We start from the raw sequence: 6,000 nt of genomic DNA, 5'->3' as shown, positions 1-6,000 counted from the left end.
AGTAATGAAGGATCGAAATGGTATGAAAATATATTCAATGTCGTAGAACAGAAAGAACTGAAAAATAAAAGAATTGAAGTGGTTTCAAAAACGACTAAGCAGACAGAGAACTCCATTGTTAAAAACAGAAAAAGTTTAAAAATGATAAAATTAGTAAAAAAAAAAATTGCTAAAAATAACAAACGGAAATAACAAATAGCAAATAGCACATCTAAATAATAGAATATATGATTATTAATGTATCTACTATTTTGTTTAATAAAGTATATCAATCAAAATATTTGATATTCGATCTATGGAATAACGGTATAACTAAAAAAAAAAAAGAAATCATCCATTTTCTAATAAAATTATGTATATATGTATAAAATTGGTTACTTTTTTTATCAAAGAATCATACTATCTAAAATCCTACCAAGTAGGATTATTATAAATTTATTTTTACCTGCATTGTTAAGTTTTTTTCACTTCTCCAAAGGTTGATTCTTGAGTTATACCGTTATTCCACACATGCGCTCAATTATTATTATTACTACTAAGTTAATACTATATTAAGTAATTTGCTGATAATTACTGACTTATATTCTAAACATTATGTTAATAATTCAAAGATTTCTATTCAATTTACTTTAGTAAACTATTTTTTTTTTCGTTAGTTTTTATAATTTTCATTAATCCAACAACTAAATCTAACTAAAGTTAACCTTAAATTATGTTTTAGTCTATGCTAAACCTATAATATTGTGACGAATATTAGCAACAATAAGGCATACTATCCAGGGCCGTAGAGAGAAAATCCGGGCCCGGGACTTCACAGTTTATGGGCCCCCTATAAAAAATCCACTACTACATTTGATTAATTTGAATTAATGACGTCTCATTCATGAATCATTATTGATGGATTACATCAAAAAAAAAATTTTGCCACATGAACTAAATTATTTTTGGACTAAAATCTGAAAATAAAATTAACACAGAATATTTACTATTTACTCTTTATATTATTTTTTAGGCAACTGCAGTTTCACCGTGTGATTCGCGGTTCGAATCTCGGTGAAACCTTTGATAACATTACGAAATTGCCTGATGATGATTACGTTGGGGGTTCTCGAAATGGTACCATCGCAATATGCCAGTAAATGTTTCTTTCTTTTCAGTTTCTCTTAGAAAAACATAATAATTGAATATTCAATTATTGTTAAGCTCATGAATTCTTAATATTAAGTATAAATTGAACACACCATTAAACAAACAAACATAAATATATTATTTTATTGTAACGTAGAAATAAAATTCTCTTTTAACAGCCACATATTGTTTCAAATAATTTTTCTAATTATTTGGTAACATTTGAATATATTTCTGATAAATTTAATGATGATTATAAATTTTAAGTATTCAATATAGAGGGTTTGGATATCAAAGAGTGTCTTTTCTTGCTTTTTTCGCTACAAATTTTTTTATAATAATATTAAAATTTAACTGTCATGCCAAAACGGATTCAACACAAAGCGTGGCAAGTCCTGAAACTCGGTCGTGAGATGAACACGATCTATGAAAATGTTTGATTCTTGAAAGGACGCTGAAGGAACGTTCTGCACTAGCTACAGTGACAGATATAGTGCAAAAGATACGTAAAGTAACACAAATTTTGGGGAAAATCGAATACAGGTTTTGAACATATGTAGATGGCATTTAGCTATTCCAATGGTGACAGACCTTTATCAAAATTTGCTTCGTAAATGTGCTTCAAGTGAATTATTTCGTATTCTAAGCTTTGAGAAATGTCCGACTTTTATTTTTCGACAAATTTTGCTGCGCTTGCCCGAACCATAGTTTCATCCATGTCCTCAAATTGCCACAAAAAGAAAACTTCTCGCTCAAATTTCTCATAGTTGCAAATTGTTCAGTAATGTCACTGATTACCGAATCAACGATCACCAGGAATGTATTGTTTTTAAAATCAGACTGAATCATCCGTAATCATCTCATTTAAATTATCTTCAGAACGTCTTTTGGGGTTTCTCTTTCGAATGTTCGAAAAAACAATTTTTTTTTTTTGGTTTCAATTCTAAATTAAATTATCTTTAATTGCAATACAAGAAAACAACAACCGCCTTATTTACTCAAAAAACCATTTTAAATACAACGAAAAAGAAGAAAAATTTCAAATTTTTCCCAATGTTGAAAATTGGTCAACTTTGAGCGGCTCTACCTGTTAAACTATAATTTTCTGTGAAAAAAATTTGTATATTCTTGATCCCTGGAAAATTCTCTATTAGAAACATGTATTAGATTTAGCGAAAGCTTTCATGATTTTTTTGATTTTTGCCATGCCTTAACGGCAGAGGCGCCACTGTGCGAAGCTGTTTCCTGAATCAGAGCATGTGATACCGTTTCTGCGAATGTAGGTTTTGGGTTTGCGCATGTCGCTCGCTTCGTTTCGACATCCCGTATTCCATTAATAAAGCTCTGAAGTTTTACCTTTTCGGTGTATTCCTAGGGTGGGTACGCATTCGCTAAATGTGCCAGCCTTTTGACATCCGACGCAAATTCTTGCAATGTTTCACCAGGCCTCTGGAAGCGGTTCAGTATCTCCATTTGGTATATCTGTCTCCTATACTCAGTTCCGTATCGTCTCTCTAGAGCGCCCATCAAAGCTTCATAACAGTTCCGTTCGCCCTATGGAATGGTTTGTAAGATCTCAGCCACGAATAGTGCCGCAACTTTATCTTCAGCACTCCAGTTGTTCAATGCTGACGTCTTCTCAAATTGTAGGATAAAAACCTGGAAAGGAACAGAACCGTCAAAGGATGGTGTTTTTACCTTTTGATTACTCGCGGAAACTGCTGGCCGATTTAGTTGCAACTGCTCCATACGACCATTTAAATCCTCGACTTCTGCCTGAAATTGAGCGCTTTTTGTATCCTGTGCTTCCAGCTTTGATGATATTCGGACTTCTTGCTCTTCAAGTTGTGTAGACATCTGAGATGACATTTCGGATATACGTGTCTCTTGCGCTTCCAGTTGAGATGCCAAATATGCCTTCTGGTCTTCCAATTGTGATGTTATATTTGTCTTTTGTTCTGCCAGTTGAGATGTTATATTTGTCTTTTGTACTTCGAGCTGTGCTGACATATTTGTGGATATTTGTGATGACATTTCTGACATTTGTGCAGATATTGCAGCCAATATCATGTTCAGGTCTGTGTTCGCCATTGTCTTCGGTGTTTTATTTTTCTCCTCCAATTTCGTTGTCTCATCGCTATCAAGATGAAAGACATCTCTTCCACGTTAATTCCTTCAAATTCCATTGTCTCTCGCAGTCGTGCCTGAAGTTCGAGTTTGTTGCCGGTTGTATTCAATCCAGGGCTCTCCAACTCCTTCTTCAGTTGCTGGATCTTCAATTCACTCCACTTTTCCATGTCCAAGTTGTATTCAAAATCTTCGGAAGTTATTCGACTATTCCTCTTCTGACACCAATTGTAACGAATTTACTACAATTCCGCTTATTCCAAATCTTACGCTAACGTTCGAATCACTAAACTGTTGAATAAATAACTCCACTATTCAATAATGCAAAATGGAATTTATTCAAGTCTTCACACTACTTACTCTCGACAGATAGCGTGCTTAAATCAAACTGAATCGCTGATTGCTCAGATTGCGCTCTTTTATACTCTCCGATTTCCTCGTTCCATACTTCTAGGCGTTTCCATAATTTACTTAGTTACGTGTATAGCTTCTCATATGCGCGTGTATATGTGAGTGACACTTCCACAGATAATTACCTACTTTTGGGAGCATCTCAGATAAGATATATGCATGCGTGTACGTACATATGTGTAGACATAATGATTGATTCGTTTATGTAGATACAAGTGACTGCCTGCTTTATTATTGTTGTGGCTTCATTTACTTAGCATCAGACTAGTGATGTGAGTATCACTTAGTGTCACTAATACTCGTCACAATATTTACTTAAATCGTACATAATGGAAACAGCGAACTTATTTCCATTCCATTCCATTCAGGCTAAGATCCTATCGTGTCTATAACTACAATATCAAAAGGCTTGCAAGGTATTGGTGTAAGCACCATACTTTCTTTTGTTTTGGGCTTAACTTTGTTTAACAGGCATTTTTCTTAATTTTTCACAAATTTAGCAATATCGCGTGTCATATTTTTCCAAATTTATTTGCACTATTTTGGCGTATAGCTTCTTATTTCCACAATATCCGCCTGATATTGAATCATTATGACAAATTGTCATTAATTTTAATTTCTTGTCTTCGTCAGTTACCTTCGCTACTGTAACCAACTAATATAACTATTAAATTTTTTAAATTTATTCCCGGTTTTCTTAAAATTAGCAATAGTAAAATGATGAAATATGTATGTTATTATCTTTTTGCCATTAAATTTGCTTAATATTGTGATTGCCGGCATTACGTCCCAGCCTCAAAAGTTATTGTCGTAATCACCCAACAAGCAAAGTAAACATAATGTAAATTTATAAAAAGTTTTCCGAAATAAACACTAAGCTTAAAAAAACGTATATTTTTTGTTTACAAAAGAAAAAAGCTGAAAAGCTTATAAATATAAACTTATAAACATATACATATGTAATACTCCTATATTGCTACAAAAGGCTAGGTACATTCCCAAACATCAGAGTGCCGATATATTGCTGTTTAAACGTTTTTGCTTTTGTATTCAATAATCGAATGTGCCTAAATTTAATTTTTTTCTTGTCACACTTATGCTGCTACAATCACAAAAATTCTTGTTTTGATTTCGAATTCAAAACACATTGCGAGCATTTTCTGTTAGCAATATAGGAGTATTACATATATGCTTATAAAACATTTTAAGAAGATTTTTGTAAATATTTTTTTTAGACTTAAACGATAATTTTCATTTCAATTAATAATTTAAATAATATATGTATATACAAACATAAATTTCATACATTCATTAAAAGAAGTATAGCTGCAATTCTAAGGAGTTTTTGGACAATGCAAGGAGATTTTTAATTCAGCATTTCTCTTCCCTGTCAGACCTTTTTGAAAATTTTCAAGTTAAAACATATTGACAAATAGTTTTTTTGTATTTTTTGTAAACATTTACAGTTTGCTTTAAGAATTCAAATATTTATAAACTTTTACGCTTATGAAACGTTTTCTGAAAAAAGTTAAAAAATATTTAATACTGAAAACGCTTATACTTATATCGTTTTACAAAGCAAGTTCACTTTAAGTTACTTTTAAAAACATTTACAGATATGCCTGCTTGTCTGTATTTGTCGGTTATCGTTTTGTATTTGTATTTCCTCTTTTTGTTTTGTTATTGTCCTTTTTTGTACTGCCAATATATTTTCGTCGAATTTTTTAACTCATTTATAGTTGTACGAGAAAAAGCATCTGCCCCTACATTTGTTTTGCCTTTTTTATACTCTATAGTAAAATTATACTATTATTCAAAAGTGCCGCTATAGAAGCAAAATTTGGTATAAATCTCATATAGTAGTTGGCAAATACAACAAACCTTCCAACTGCATTTTTGTCACATGGCTTAGGATACCTTCTAATTGCTCCTATTTTGAAATCGTCAGGAAACAAACCCTTTGCTGAACATTTATGCCCCAGAAATGTTACCTCAGATCTAAGAAAATTACATTTAGTATGGTTAAGCCGCAAATTAAACTTTCTACATGTCGCAAAAACTGTCTCTAAATTTTTTAAAAGATGAGTCTCACTACATCCAATGACTATAATAATGTCTATGTACATAAAGGCTTGGTTAGGTGCAATGCCAGAAAATGCCATTTGTATCATTCCTGAAAACGAGTTAGGAGCAACATTTACTCCAAATGGTAAAACTTTCCAACAAAAAGATCCACGATCTGTACTAAATGATGTTATATCTTTCGAATCTTTATGTATTGGAATTTGATGGAAATCCGAAGAAAACTATCTTCAACACGTGCCAAAGGAAATT

This window comes from Eurosta solidaginis, chromosome 2, assembly GCF_040869045.1.
Source record: "Eurosta solidaginis isolate ZX-2024a chromosome 2, ASM4086904v1, whole genome shotgun sequence".
NCBI classification, from domain to species: domain Eukaryota; kingdom Metazoa; phylum Arthropoda; class Insecta; order Diptera; family Tephritidae; genus Eurosta; species Eurosta solidaginis.
The sequence above is the reverse complement of the archived record's forward strand: the minus strand, read 5'-3'. Positions refer to the sequence as shown.